This window comes from Azolla caroliniana, unplaced genomic scaffold, assembly GCF_043228905.1.
Source record: "Azolla caroliniana isolate FFs.n. ecotype wild unplaced genomic scaffold, voAzoCaro1.0.p SCAF_15, whole genome shotgun sequence".
NCBI lineage: Eukaryota > Viridiplantae > Streptophyta > Polypodiopsida > Salviniales > Salviniaceae > Azolla > Azolla caroliniana.
In genome coordinates, this window is record NW_028230450.1 from 10,661,591 (window position 1) to 10,677,519 (window position 15,929).

Below are 15,929 nucleotides of genomic sequence, written 5' to 3' on the forward strand. Positions count from 1 at the left end.
CATGCATGTTATGCATAATGATTTGGAGGAAGCACCTGTTGCTTTCACATTTTAAATACATTTTCACCTGCTCGGTAGATCAAAATATGGTTTCAGACACCCAACACAACACAGATTTCCACTACCCTGAGAAATGAGAGGAGCATAAAGAGCCATCAAGCGGAGATATACACGTATAGGATATACACATGTCATAGGTCGGAGGTGGCACATGGCGTATCCATGGTAAGAGTGAAGAGAATTGTGAGTGGATACACGCGACGAGCTGCACACGCGTCGATGTAAAATCTAGTTCACTTCTGTGCCTTGGGCGCCAGGACCACGAGAGACCACATACGTACGCCTAACGGCCATAGGCGGACGCCCGCCGCATCCTCCATTTATCTTCTCTCCCATTCCAATAGTGTTCTTCTTTAGCCCGGGCATCGGTGTGGTCGGTTTCTCTACGACGCTCACCATGCGTTGAAAGCCTTCCGTTCTAGTACGTAAAGAAATATTTGGGAAAAGATAGATATGCATAAATCTAGAACGTTCATCCACGTGACATCGTCCTTCATATTATCATTAGAAGCGGGAGGCGCCTATGTAACATCTTCCTTCAGTTTTATTATCATTGTAGAATGAGGGCGCGCCTATGTGACCTCAACGTCAGTGCAAGGCTGAGGCGACGCACGCAACTCCCAAAAGCAGCAAGCTGCCTCGAGCGGGAGCTGGCCCCATGAAAGAAATTAGGTTAATATCGTGCGGCCTGATAGGCCGCGTATCAGATATTAAACTGATAAGAACAGATACTACACTTGATCTTAGCCAAAAGGCCGAGAAAGGTATGAGTTCTCTTGAAGCCCCGATTTGCTTCTTATAGGCTGCACCCTAACATGCCTCCCCATGTGGGATATACGTATAATCATCTCAACATTTAAGCAAACTTTGGTCCTCTCATTGCATCGAAACCACCTTAGCCAATCCTAGGGACCACATTTGACACTTGTTGTTTTGGTTGTAGCCACCTTATTATCCATCCCTATACCAAGTCGGGATATACATACTCTCCCATCGCCAGGTGCACCTTATAGGTGCGATTCGTTATTGGTGGTTATAAGCCCCCATATCTGAACCAAACGAACGTTCACGAAATCGTGTGAGCTTCCCGAATCGAACGAGAGTTGTAATGGAGATCCACCCGTTTGCACGTAGTAAATCATTAGGCCCCACTGCATGTCGAGGGAAAGAGCATTTACAATTACTTGAACGACCGACGCGCATAAACCTCAAGGAAATATGTTCCGCATCGTTGCAGCTAGGTAGCTACGTTCTCGCGTTACCCAACCTCAAGTCTCGTCATGACAACGGCACACACTAACGAGCAACCTAATGGCCACGCCGACACGCGCCCTCTTCTCCGCATTGAAGCTAGTGTGGCCCGTCACATGGTTATTTCATGACCAATGCGTTTCACAATGATGGTCTCGTGACGCCCCCCTAATCAAGTAACGAACGGGGGAGACTCGATGCGGGATTCGTAAGGGCGGCCCAATGAGAAGTTGGTCTAACCCTAATTCCCCTTAAATGGATGGGGAATGGGCGCGCGCCCATTTCTAAGGCAACATACACACCGTGGCCATGCTTTGCGAAATTTTTACATATGGCACAATCGGGGCGACCGAGGGTAGTAGCACTAATTTCGTTAAATAAGGATGGTCACCGCACCTTCCCCACAGAAATGCGAGGACGGGCACCGCGACCCTAAACCCCGAAACACACACCATCATACATAGGATACCGATATCGTATAACGAATTCCGAACACGCACACTACATGTATGGGACATGTATAACATCGCATAGGCATACACGCGATCCCATCCACATGCGTACATAAACGGACCTTAAACAAAGACGCAATCCAATGACGATGTAATCGAGACGCGTGATCAACGCCTTTGGCCTCTACGGACACTCGACGATCGGGGGAGTATATGAAACAGGAGGTTTGAGGCATTGACCCGATACACGTATGACACAACATCTCCTATCGAACATGTACTATATATGGATTTCGAATAACGGAGTGGATAGTGTAATACGTAATGTAGGCGTAAACCTCACAAGCAATACATTTAACACGCATACGGTTTCTACGCATAAAGTATGACCAAGACAACATGATCTAACGATCTATACGTCAAAATAGTGACTTCAACATGTACAAGCAAGGGAGAAGACGATAAAGCACATGAAGAACATCCCTGATGTATCTCAAGGTTTGTGTTGTTGCTATTTCCGTGCTTCGTCTTATATTTCCTCCGGCCTTGCAACGCACGACCTGAAGTTCTTGCTCCCGACGTTCCAAACTTTTAGAAAGCGTTGTATCTCCTCCTCATATTTGCGCAAATTGTGCGCTTGGGAGACGGGAAGTGATGCTCAAAATTTACCGATGTGAGACATGCGCCTCAGTGGTCACGTTCTTCAACTGTCGACGGGGATTGCACAAGCGACGCACGCGTGGATTCACGTCTCGGCCAGTGCTCAAGGATTGTGCGAGCGTGTTGGTTGTACATGGACATCGCATCGGTGTTTCCCTCCTTTGTTATTCTACAGCTTCGGCAACCCATCGCCATTAACGCACGGTTCTACGTCACGACGCGCATGGTTTCTCCCCAGCCGTTGTACTTAAATTAATTACAAGAAGGAGACGGTAGGTGAGGTTGGAGCGTGTGTTGTGTGATCTATAGATATGAACGGAAACGGGAAGGGGCTAAAACATGGACGAGGTTAAAGTGAACCACTAATAGCGAGTGGGTAGATTGACGTGAGAGGATGGTGGCGCGATGACGGTTGTGCGTGCGTGCGTGTCATGGTGAATACAGGCGCGGGATAAGAACGTCCCACATACAGAGGATGCAGAGCAAGGGGGCTATAAAACGGGAGCGTTGCGCTAAGCCAAAGCATACTTACCTGGGCGGGGTCAATCGGTGATCAAGAAGGCCGATGGCTTAGGGCCGGTGCCTCCATTGCACCACCGGAGGGACTGCTTGCCCTAGCATCTCCCCAAGCGGGAGAGTGCACGTCATAATTTGTGACAGCAGGGGCTCGCGTTCGCGCGGCCCCCATCTCAATCCAGTGATATCAAGTCGGCCACGTTTGGCGGAAGCATTGGTCGCTCATGGCGGATTCGTCTCAAATGATGCGCTTATGCTTGATCGTCAAGTTGGCCATGTTTGGCGGAAGCGTCGGTTGCGCTAAGAGTCCCTCGGCATTTTGCTTGGCGGAGGCATCTTATTTTTTGGTGGCTTCCCTCGGCCATGCATGTTATGCATAATGATTTGGAGGAAGCACCTGTTGCTTTCACATTTTAAATACATTTTCACCTGCTCGGTAGATCAAAATATGGTTTCAGACACCCAACACAACACAGATTTCCACTACCCTGAGAAATGAGAGGAGCATAAAGAGCCATCAAGCGGAGATATACACGTATAGGATATACACATGTCATAGGTCGGAGGTGGCACATGGCGTATCCATGGTAAGAGTGAAGAGAATTGTGAGTGGATACACGCGACGAGCTGCACACGCGTCGATGTAAAATCTAGTTCACTTCTGTGCCTTGGGCGCCAGGACCACGAGAGACCACATACGTACGCCTAACGGCCATAGGCGGACGCCCGCCGCATCCTCCATTTATCTTCTCTCCCATTCCAATAGTGTTCTTCTTTAGCCCGGGCATCGGTGTGGTCGGTTTCTCTACGACGCTCACCATGCGTTGAAAGCCTTCCGTTCTAGTACCTAAAGAAATATTTGGGAAAAGATAGATATGCATAAATCTAGAACGTTCATCCACGTGACATCGTCCTTCATATTATCATTAGAAGCGGGAGGCGCCTATGTAACATCTTCCTTCAGTTTTATTATCATTGTAGAATGAGGGCGCGCCTATGTGACCTCAACGTCAGTGCAAGGCTGAGGCGACGCACGCAACTCCCAAAAGCAGCAAGCTGCCTCGAGCGGGAGCTGGCCCCATGAAAGAAATTAGGTTAATATCGTGCGGCCTGATAGGCCGCGTATCAGATATTAAACTGATAAGAACAGATACTACACTTGATCTTAGCCAAAAGGCCGAGAAAGGTATGAGTTCTCTTGAAGCCCCGATTTGCTTCTTATAGGCTGCACCCTAACATGCCTCCCCATGTGGGATATACGTATAATCATCTCAACATTTAAGCAAACTTTGGTCCTCTCATTGCATCGAAACCACCTTAGCCAATCCTAGGGACCACATTTGACACTTGTTGTTTTGGTTGTAGCCACCTTATTATCCATCCCTATACCAAGTCGGGATATACATACTCTCCCATCGCCAGGTGCACCTTATAGGTGCGATTCGTTATTGGTGGTTATAAGCCCCCATATCTGAACCAAACGAACGTTCACGAAATCGTGTGAGCTTCCCGAATCGAACGAGAGTTGTAATGGAGATCCACCCGTTTGCACGTAGTAAATCATTAGGCCCCACTGCATGTCGAGGGAAAGAGCATTTACAATTACTTGAACGACCGACGCGCATAAACCTCAAGGAAATATGTTCCGCATCGTTGCAGCTAGGTAGCTACGTTCTCGCGTTACCCAACCTCAAGTCTCGTCATGACAACGGCACACACTAACGAGCAACCTAATGGCCACGCCGACACGCGCCCTCTTCTCCGCATTGAAGCTAGTGTGGCCCGTCACATGGTTATTTCATGACCAATGCGTTTCACAATGATGGTCTCGTGACGCCCCCCTAATCAAGTAACGAACGGGGGAGACTCGATGCGGGATTCGTAAGGGCGGCCCAATGAGAAGTTGGTCTAACCCTAATTCCCCTTAAATGGATGGGGAATGGGCGCGCGCCCATTTCTAAGGCAACATACACACCGTGGCCATGCTTTGCGAAATTTTTACATATGGCACAATCGGGGCGACCGAGGGTAGTAGCACTAATTTCGTTAAATAAGGATGGTCACCGCACCTTCCCCACAGAAATGCGAGGACGGGCACCGCGACCCTAAACCCCGAAACACACACCATCATACATAGGATACCGATATCGTATAACGAATTCCGAACACGCACACTACATGTATGGGACATGTATAACATCGCATAGGCATACACGCGATCCCATCCACATGCGTACATAAACGGACCTTAAACAAAGACGCAATCCAATGACGATGTAATCGAGACGCGTGATCAACGCCTTTGGCCTCTACGGACACTCGACGATCGGGGGAGTATATGAAACAGGAGGTTTGAGGCATTGACCCGATACACGTATGACACAACATCTCCTATCGAACATGTACTATATATGGATTTCGAATAACGGAGTGGATAGTGTAATACGTAATGTAGGCGTAAACCTCACAAGCAATACATTTAACACGCATACGGTTTCTACGCATAAAGTATGACCAAGACAACATGATCTAACGATCTATACGTCAAAATAGTGACTTCAACATGTACAAGCAAGGGAGAAGACGATAAAGCACATGAAGAACATCCCTGATGTATCTCAAGGTTTGTGTTGTTGCTATTTCCGTGCTTCGTCTTATATTTCCTCCGGCCTTGCAACGCACGACCTGAAGTTCTTGCTCCCGACGTTCCAAACTTTTAGAAAGCGTTGTATCTCCTCCTCATATTTGCGCAAATTGTGCGCTTGGGAGACGGGAAGTGATGCTCAAAATTTACCGATGTGAGACATGCGCCTCAGTGGTCACGTTCTTCAACTGTCGACGGGGATTGCACAAGCGACGCACGCGTGGATTCACGTCTCGGCCAGTGCTCAAGGATTGTGCGAGCGTGTTGGTTGTACATGGACATCGCATCGGTGTTTCCCTCCTTTGTTATTCTACAGCTTCGGCAACCCATCGCCATTAACGCACGGTTCTACGTCACGACGCGCATGGTTTCTCCCCAGCCGTTGTACTTAAATTAATTACAAGAAGGAGACGGTAGGTGAGGTTGGAGCGTGTGTTGTGTGATCTATAGATATGAACGGAAACGGGAAGGGGCTAAAACATGGACGAGGTTAAAGTGAACCACTAATAGCGAGTGGGTAGATTGACGTGAGAGGATGGTGGCGCGATGACGGTTGTGCGTGCGTGCGTGTCATGGTGAATACAGGCGCGGGATAAGAACGTCCCACATACAGAGGATGCAGAGCAAGGGGGCTATAAAACGGGAGCGTTGCGCTAAGCCAAAGCATACTTACCTGGGCGGGGTCAATCGGTGATCAAGAAGGCCGATGGCTTAGGGCCGGTGCCTCCATTGCACCACCGGAGGGACTGCTTGCCCTAGCATCTCCCCAAGCGGGAGAGTGCACGTCATAATTTGTGACAGCAGGGGCTCGCGTTCGCGCGGCCCCCATCTCAATCCAGTGATATCAAGTCGGCCACGTTTGGCGGAAGCATTGGTCGCTCATGGCGGATTCGTCTCAAATGATGCGCTTATGCTTGATCGTCAAGTTGGCCATGTTTGGCGGAAGCGTCGGTTGCGCTAAGAGTCCCTCGGCATTTTGCTTGGCGGAGGCATCTTATTTTTTGGTGGCTTCCCTCGGCCATGCATGTTATGCATAATGATTTGGAGGAAGCACCTGTTGCTTTCACATTTTAAATACATTTTCACCTGCTCGGTAGATCAAAATATGGTTTCAGACACCCAACACAACACAGATTTCCACTACCCTGAGAAATGAGAGGAGCATAAAGAGCCATCAAGCGGAGATATACACGTATAGGATATACACATGTCATAGGTCGGAGGTGGCACATGGCGTATCCATGGTAAGAGTGAAGAGAATTGTGAGTGGATACACGCGACGAGCTGCACACGCGTCGATGTAAAATCTAGTTCACTTCTGTGCCTTGGGCGCCAGGACCACGAGAGACCACATACGTACGCCTAACGGCCATAGGCGGACGCCCGCCGCATCCTCCATTTATCTTCTCTCCCATTCCAATAGTGTTCTTCTTTAGCCCGGGCATCGGTGTGGTCGGTTTCTCTACGACGCTCACCATGCGTTGAAAGCCTTCCGTTCTAGTACCTAAAGAAATATTTGGGAAAAGATAGATATGCATAAATCTAGAACGTTCATCCACGTGACATCGTCCTTCATATTATCATTAGAAGCGGGAGGCGCCTATGTAACATCTTCCTTCAGTTTTATTATCATTGTAGAATGAGGGCGCGCCTATGTGACCTCAACGTCAGTGCAAGGCTGAGGCGACGCACGCAACTCCCAAAAGCAGCAAGCTGCCTCGAGCGGGAGCTGGCCCCATGAAAGAAATTAGGTTAATATCGTGCGGCCTGATAGGCCGCGTATCAGATATTAAACTGATAAGAACAGATACTACACTTGATCTTAGCCAAAAGGCCGAGAAAGGTATGAGTTCTCTTGAAGCCCCGATTTGCTTCTTATAGGCTGCACCCTAACATGCCTCCCCATGTGGGATATACGTATAATCATCTCAACATTTAAGCAAACTTTGGTCCTCTCATTGCATCGAAACCACCTTAGCCAATCCTAGGGACCACATTTGACACTTGTTGTTTTGGTTGTAGCCACCTTATTATCCATCCCTATACCAAGTCGGGATATACATACTCTCCCATCGCCAGGTGCACCTTATAGGTGCGATTCGTTATTGGTGGTTATAAGCCCCCATATCTGAACCAAACGAACGTTCACGAAATCGTGTGAGCTTCCCGAATCGAACGAGAGTTGTAATGGAGATCCACCCGTTTGCACGTAGTAAATCATTAGGCCCCACTGCATGTCGAGGGAAAGAGCATTTACAATTACTTGAACGACCGACGCGCATAAACCTCAAGGAAATATGTTCCGCATCGTTGCAGCTAGGTAGCTACGTTCTCGCGTTACCCAACCTCAAGTCTCGTCATGACAACGGCACACACTAACGAGCAACCTAATGGCCACGCCGACACGCGCCCTCTTCTCCGCATTGAAGCTAGTGTGGCCCGTCACATGGTTATTTCATGACCAATGCGTTTCACAATGATGGTCTCGTGACGCCCCCCTAATCAAGTAACGAACCGGGGAGACTCGATGCGGGATTCGTAAGGGCGGCCCAATGAGAAGTTGGTCTAACCCTAATTCCCCTTAAATGGATGGGGAATGGGCGCGCGCCCATTTCTAAGGCAACATACACACCGTGGCCATGCTTTGCGAAATTTTTACATATGGCACAATCGGGGCGACCGAGGGTAGTAGCACTAATTTCGTTAAATAAGGATGGTCACCGCACCTTCCCCACAGAAATGCGAGGACGGGCACCGCGACCCTAAACCCCGAAACACACACCATCATACATAGGATACCGATATCGTATAACGAATTCCGAACACGCACACTACATGTATGGGACATGTATAACATCGCATAGGCATACACGCGATCCCATCCACATGCGTACATAAACGGACCTTAAACAAAGACGCAATCCAATGACGATGTAATCGAGACGCGTGATCAACGCCTTTGGCCTCTACGGACACTCGACGATCGGGGGAGTATATGAAACAGGAGGTTTGAGGCATTGACCCGATACACGTATGACACAACATCTCCTATCGAACATGTACTATATATGGATTTCGAATAACGGAGTGGATAGTGTAATACGTAATGTAGGCGTAAACCTCACAAGCAATACATTTAACACGCATACGGTTTCTACGCATAAAGTATGACCAAGACAACATGATCTAACGATCTATACGTCAAAATAGTGACTTCAACATGTACAAGCAAGGGAGAAGACGATAAAGCACATGAAGAACATCCCTGATGTATCTCAAGGTTTGTGTTGTTGCTATTTCCGTGCTTCGTCTTATATTTCCTCCGGCCTTGCAACGCACGACCTGAAGTTCTTGCTCCCGACGTTCCAAACTTTTAGAAAGCGTTGTATCTCCTCCTCATATTTGCGCAAATTGTGCGCTTGGGAGACGGGAAGTGATGCTCAAAATTTACCGATGTGAGACATGCGCCTCAGTGGTCACGTTCTTCAACTGTCGACGGGGATTGCACAAGCGACGCACGCGTGGATTCACGTCTCGGCCAGTGCTCAAGGATTGTGCGAGCGTGTTGGTTGTACATGGACATCGCATCGGTGTTTCCCTCCTTTGTTATTCTACAGCTTCGGCAACCCATCGCCATTAACGCACGGTTCTACGTCACGACGCGCATGGTTTCTCCCCAGCCGTTGTACTTAAATTAATTACAAGAAGGAGACGGTAGGTGAGGTTGGAGCGTGTGTTGTGTGATCTATAGATATGAACGGAAACGGGAAGGGGCTAAAACATGGACGAGGTTAAAGTGAACCACTAATAGCGAGTGGGTAGATTGACGTGAGAGGATGGTGGCGCGATGACGGTTGTGCGTGCGTGCGTGTCATGGTGAATACAGGCGCGGGATAAGAACGTCCCACATACAGAGGATGCAGAGCAAGGGGGCTATAAAACGGGAGCGTTGCGCTAAGCCAAAGCATACTTACCTGGGCGGGGTCAATCGGTGATCAAGAAGGCCGATGGCTTAGGGCCGGTGCCTCCATTGCACCACCGGAGGGACTGCTTGCCCTAGCATCTCCCCAAGCGGGAGAGTGCACGTCATAATTTGTGACAGCAGGGGCTCGCGTTCGCGCGGCCCCCATCTCAATCCAGTGATATCAAGTCGGCCACGTTTGGCGGAAGCATTGGTCGCTCATGGCGGATTCGTCTCAAATGATGCGCTTATGCTTGATCGTCAAGTTGGCCATGTTTGGCGGAAGCGTCGGTTGCGCTAAGAGTCCCTCGGCATTTTGCTTGGCGGAGGCATCTTATTTTTTGGTGGCTTCCCTCGGCCATGCATGTTATGCATAATGATTTGGAGGAAGCACCTGTTGCTTTCACATTTTAAATACATTTTCACCTGCTCGGTAGATCAAAATATGGTTTCAGACACCCAACACAACACAGATTTCCACTACCCTGAGAAATGAGAGGAGCATAAAGAGCCATCAAGCGGAGATATACACGTATAGGATATACACATGTCATAGGTCGGAGGTGGCACATGGCGTATCCATGGTAAGAGTGAAGAGAATTGTGAGTGGATACACGCGACGAGCTGCACACGCGTCGATGTAAAATCTAGTTCACTTCTGTGCCTTGGGCGCCAGGACCACGAGAGACCACATACGTACGCCTAACGGCCATAGGCGGACGCCCGCCGCATCCTCCATTTATCTTCTCTCCCATTCCAATAGTGTTCTTCTTTAGCCCGGGCATCGGTGTGGTCGGTTTCTCTACGACGCTCACCATGCGTTGAAAGCCTTCCGTTCTAGTACCTAAAGAAATATTTGGGAAAAGATAGATATGCATAAATCTAGAACGTTCATCCACGTGACATCGTCCTTCATATTATCATTAGAAGCGGGAGGCGCCTATGTAACATCTTCCTTCAGTTTTATTATCATTGTAGAATGAGGGCGCGCCTATGTGACCTCAACGTCAGTGCAAGGCTGAGGCGACGCACGCAACTCCCAAAAGCAGCAAGCTGCCTCGAGCGGGATCTGGCCCCATGAAAGAAATTAGGTTAATATCGTGCGGCCTGATAGGCCGCGTATCAGATATTAAACTGATAAGAACAGATACTACACTTGATCTTAGCCAAAAGGCCAAGAAAGGTATGAGTTCTCTTGAAGCCCCGATTTGCTTCTTATAGGCTGCACCCTAACATGCCTCCCCATGTGGGATATACGTATAATCATCTCAACATTTAAGCAAACTTTGGTCCTCTCATTGCATCGAAACCACCTTAGCCAATCCTAGGGACCACATTTGACACTTGTTGTTTTGGTTGTAGCCACCTTATTATCCATCCCTATACCAAGTCGGGATATACATACTCTCCCATCGCCAGGTGCACCTTATAGGTGCGATTCGTTATTGGTGGTTATAAGCCCCCATATCTGAACCAAACGAACGTTCACGAAATCGTGTGAGCTTCCCGAATCGAACGAGAGTTGTAATGGAGATCCACCCGTTTGCACGTAGTAAATCATTAGGCCCCACTGCATGTCGAGGGAAAGAGCATTTACAATTACTTGAACGACCGACGCGCATAAACCTCAAGGAAATATGTTCCGCATCGTTGCAGCTAGGTAGCTACGTTCTCGCGTTACCCAACCTCAAGTCTCGTCATGACAACGGCACACACTAACGAGCAACCTAATGGCCACGCCGACACGCGCCCTCTTCTCCGCATTGAAGCTAGTGTGGCCCGTCACATGGTTATTTCATGACCAATGCGTTTCACAATGATGGTCTCGTGACGCCCCCCTAATCAAGTAACGAACCGGGGAGACTCGATGCGGGATTCGTAAGGGCGGCCCAATGAGAAGTTGGTCTAACCCTAATTCCCCTTAAATGGATGGGGAATGGGCGCGCGCCCATTTCTAAGGCAACATACACACCGTGGCCATGCTTTGCGAAATTTTTACATATGGCACAATCGGGGCGACCGAGGGTAGTAGCACTAATTTCGTTAAATAAGGATGGTCACCGCACCTTCCCCACAGAAATGCGAGGACGGGCACCGCGACCCTAAACCCCGAAACACACACCATCATACATAGGATACCGATATCGTATAACGAATTCCGAACACGCACACTACATGTATGGGACATGTATAACATCGCATAGGCATACACGCGATCCCATCCACATGCGTACATAAACGGACCTTAAACAAAGACGCAATCCAATGACGATGTAATCGAGACGCGTGATCAACGCCTTTGGCCTCTACGGACACTCGACGATCGGGGGAGTATATGAAACAGGAGGTTTGAGGCATTGACCCGATACACGTATGACACAACATCTCCTATCGAACATGTACTATATATGGATTTCGAATAACGGAGTGGATAGTGTAATACGTAATGTAGGCGTAAACCTCACAAGCAATACATTTAACACGCATACGGTTTCTACGCATAAAGTATGACCAAGACAACATGATCTAACGATCTATACGTCAAAATAGTGACTTCAACATGTACAAGCAAGGGAGAAGACGATAAAGCACATGAAGAACATCCCTGATGTATCTCAAGGTTTGTGTTGTTGCTATTTCCGTGCTTCGTCTTATATTTCCTCCGGCCTTGCAACGCACGACCTGAAGTTCTTGCTCCCGACGTTCCAAACTTTTAGAAAGCGTTGTATCTCCTCCTCATATTTGCGCAAATTGTGCGCTTGGGAGACGGGAAGTGATGCTCAAAATTTACCGATGTGAGACATGCGCCTCAGTGGTCACGTTCTTCAACTGTCGACGGGGATTGCACAAGCGACGCACGCGTGGATTCACGTCTCGGCCAGTGCTCAAGGATTGTGCGAGCGTGTTGGTTGTACATGGACATCGCATCGGTGTTTCCCTCCTTTGTTATTCTACAGCTTCGGCAACCCATCGCCATTAACGCACGGTTCTACGTCACGACGCGCATGGTTTCTCCCCAGCCGTTGTACTTAAATTAATTACAAGAAGGAGACGGTAGGTGAGGTTGGAGCGTGTGTTGTGTGATCTATAGATATGAACGGAAACGGGAAGGGGCTAAAACATGGACGAGGTTAAAGTGAACCACTAATAGCGAGTGGGTAGATTGACGTGAGAGGATGGTGGCGCGATGACGGTTGTGCGTGCGTGCGTGTCATGGTGAATACAGGCGCGGGATAAGAACGTCCCACATACAGAGGATGCAGAGCAAGGGGGCTATAAAACGGGAGCGTTGCGCTAAGCCAAAGCATACTTACCTGGGCGGGGTCAATCGGTGATCAAGAAGGCCGATGGCTTAGGGCCGGTGCCTCCATTGCACCACCGGAGGGACTGCTTGCCCTAGCATCTCCCCAAGCGGGAGAGTGCACGTCATAATTTGTGACAGCAGGGGCTCGCGTTCGCGCGGCCCCCATCTCAATCCAGTGATATCAAGTCGGCCACGTTTGGCGGAAGCATTGGTCGCTCATGGCGGATTCGTCTCAAATGATGCGCTTATGCTTGATCGTCAAGTTGGCCATGTTTGGCGGAAGCGTCGGTTGCGCTAAGAGTCCCTCGGCATTTTGCTTGGCGAGGCATCTTATTTTTTGGTGGCTTCCCTCGGCCATGCATGTTATGCATAATGATTTGGAGGAAGCACCTGTTGCTTTCACATTTTAAATACATTTTCACCTGCTCGGTAGATCAAAATATGGTTTCAGACACCCAACACAACACAGATTTCCACTACCCTGAGAAATGAGAGGAGCATAAAGAGCCATCAAGCGGAGATATACACGTATAGGATATACACATGTCATAGGTCGGAGGTGGCACATGGCGTATCCATGGTAAGAGTGAAGAGAATTGTGAGTGGATACACGCGACGAGCTGCACACGCGTCGATGTAAAATCTAGTTCACTTCTGTGCCTTGGGCGCCAGGACCACGAGAGACCACATACGTACGCCTAACGGCCATAGGCGGACGCCCGCCGCATCCTCCATTTATCTTCTCTCCCATTCCAATAGTGTTCTTCTTTAGCCCGGGCATCGGTGTGGTCGGTTTCTCTACGACGCTCACCATGCGTTGAAAGCCTTCCGTTCTAGTACGTTAAGAAATATTTGGGAAAAGATAGATATGCATAAATCTAGAACGTTCATCCACGTGACATCGTCCTTCATATTATCATTAGAAGCGGGAGGCGCCTATGTAACATCTTCCTTCAGTTTTATTATCATTGTAGAATGAGGGCGCGCCTATGTGACCTCAACGTCAGTGCAAGGCTGAGGCGACGCACGCAACTCCCAAAAGCAGCAAGCTGCCTCGAGCGGGAGCTGGCCCCATGAAAGAAATTAGGTTAATATCGTGCGGCCTGATAGGCCGCGTATCAGATATTAAACTGATAAGAACAGATACTACACTTGATCTTAGCCAAAAGGCCGAGAAAGGTATGAGTTCTCTTGAAGCCCCGATTTGCTTCTTATAGGCTGCACCCTAACATGCCTCCCCATGTGGGATATACGTATAATCATCTCAACATTTAAGCAAACTTTGGTCCTCTCATTGCATCGAAACCACCTTAGCCAATCCTAGGGACCACATTTGACACTTGTTGTTTTGGTTGTAGCCACCTTATTATCCATCCCTATACCAAGTCGGGATATACATACTCTCCCATCGCCAGGTGCACCTTATAGGTGCGATTCGTTATTGGTGGTTATAAGCCCCCATATCTGAACCAAACGAACGTTCACGAAATCGTGTGAGCTTCCCGAATCGAACGAGAGTTGTAATGGAGATCCACCCGTTTGCACGTAGTAAATCATTAGGCCCCACTGCATGTCGAGGGAAAGAGCATTTACAATTACTTGAACGACCGACGCGCATAAACCTCAAGGAAATATGTTCCGCATCGTTGCAGCTAGGTAGCTACGTTCTCGCGTTACCCAACCTCAAGTCTCGTCATGACAACGGCACACACTAACGAGCAACCTAATGGCCACGCCGACACGCGCCCTCTTCTCCGCATTGAAGCTAGTGTGGCCCGTCACATGGTTATTTCATGACCAATGCGTTTCACAATGATGGTCTCGTGACGCCCCCCTAATCAAGTAACGAACGGGGGAGACTCGATGCGGGATTCGTAAGGGCGGCCCAATGAGAAGTTGGTCTAACCCTAATTCCCCTTAAATGGATGGGGAATGGGCGCGCGCCCATTTCTAAGGCAACATACACACCGTGGCCATGCTTTGCGAAATTTTTACATATGGCACAATCGGGGCGACCGAGGGTAGTAGCACTAATTTCGTTAAATAAGGATGGTCACCGCACCTTCCCCACAGAAATGCGAGGACGGGCACCGCGACCCTAAACCCCGAAACACACACCATCATACATAGGATACCGATATCGTATAACGAATTCCGAACACGCACACTACATGTATGGGACATGTATAACATCGCATAGGCATACACGCGATCCCATCCACATGCGTACATAAACGGACCTTAAACAAAGACGCAATCCAATGACGATGTAATCGAGACGCGTGATCAACGCCTTTGGCCTCTACGGACACTCGACGATCGGGGGAGTATATGAAACAGGAGGTTTGAGGCATTGACCCGATACACGTATGACACAACATCTCCTATCGAACATGTACTATATATGGATTTCGAATAACGGAGTGGATAGTGTAATACGTAATGTAGGCGTAAACCTCACAAGCAATACATTTAACACGCATACGGTTTCTACGCATAAAGTATGACCAAGACAACATGATCTAACGATCTATACGTCAAAATAGTGACTTCAACATGTACAAGCAAGGGAGAAGACGATAAAGCACATGAAGAACATCCCTGATGTATCTCAAGGTTTGTGTTGTTGCTATTTCCGTGCTTCGTCTTATATTTCCTCCGGCCTTGCAACGCACGACCTGAAGTTCTTGCTCCCGACGTTCCAAACTTTTAGAAAGCGTTGTATCTCCTCCTCATATTTGCGCAAATTGTGCGCTTGGGAGACGGGAAGTGATGCTCAAAATTTACCGATGTGAGACATGCGCCTCAGTGGTCACGTTCTTCAACTGTCGACGGGGATTGCACAAGCGACGCACGCGTGGATTCACGTCTCGGCCAGTGCTCAAGGATTGTGCGAGCGTGTTGGTTGTACATGGACATCGCATCGGTGTTTCCCTCCTTTGTTATTCTACAGCTTCGGCAACCCATCGCCATTAACGCACGGTTCTACGTCACGACGCGCATGGTTTCTCCCCAGCCGTTGTACTTAAATTAATTACAAGAAGGAGACGGTAGGTGAGGTTGGAGCGTGTGTTGTGTGAT

The 15,929-nt window shown here is 48.7% G+C and overlaps 9 non-coding genes across 9 annotated transcripts; 4 read left to right on the forward strand and 5 right to left on the reverse strand.

Moving 5' to 3' along the window:
• Positions 1–621: 621 nt before the first annotated feature.
• On the reverse strand, positions 622–828 carry LOC147854593 (U2 spliceosomal RNA). The gene has a single exon (XR_015531130.1). It is a non-coding gene; the product is annotated as a U2 spliceosomal RNA (small nuclear RNA).
• Positions 829–2,947: 2,119 nt separating this feature from the next.
• Positions 2,948–3,111, forward strand: LOC147854594 (U1 spliceosomal RNA). The gene has a single exon (XR_015531098.1). It is a non-coding gene; the product is annotated as a U1 spliceosomal RNA (small nuclear RNA).
• Positions 3,112–3,922: 811 nt separating this feature from the next.
• Positions 3,923–4,129, reverse strand: LOC147854595 (U2 spliceosomal RNA). Its single transcript, XR_015531131.1, has one exon. It is a non-coding gene; the product is annotated as a U2 spliceosomal RNA (small nuclear RNA).
• A 2,119-nt stretch (positions 4,130–6,248) lies between these two features.
• Positions 6,249–6,412, forward strand: LOC147854596 (U1 spliceosomal RNA). Its single transcript, XR_015531099.1, has one exon. It is a non-coding gene; the product is annotated as a U1 spliceosomal RNA (small nuclear RNA).
• An 811-nt stretch (positions 6,413–7,223) lies between these two features.
• On the reverse strand, positions 7,224–7,430 carry LOC147854597 (U2 spliceosomal RNA). The gene has a single exon (XR_015531132.1). It is a non-coding gene; the product is annotated as a U2 spliceosomal RNA (small nuclear RNA).
• A 2,119-nt stretch (positions 7,431–9,549) lies between these two features.
• Positions 9,550–9,713, forward strand: LOC147854598 (U1 spliceosomal RNA). Its single transcript, XR_015531100.1, has one exon. It is a non-coding gene; the product is annotated as a U1 spliceosomal RNA (small nuclear RNA).
• Positions 9,714–10,524: 811 nt separating this feature from the next.
• Positions 10,525–10,731, reverse strand: LOC147854599 (U2 spliceosomal RNA). The gene has a single exon (XR_015531139.1). It is a non-coding gene; the product is annotated as a U2 spliceosomal RNA (small nuclear RNA).
• A 2,119-nt stretch (positions 10,732–12,850) lies between these two features.
• Positions 12,851–13,014, forward strand: LOC147854600 (U1 spliceosomal RNA). The gene has a single exon (XR_015531101.1). It is a non-coding gene; the product is annotated as a U1 spliceosomal RNA (small nuclear RNA).
• An 810-nt stretch (positions 13,015–13,824) lies between these two features.
• On the reverse strand, positions 13,825–14,031 carry LOC147854601 (U2 spliceosomal RNA). The gene has a single exon (XR_015531133.1). It is a non-coding gene; the product is annotated as a U2 spliceosomal RNA (small nuclear RNA).
• Between the last annotated feature and the right edge of the window lie 1,898 nt (positions 14,032–15,929).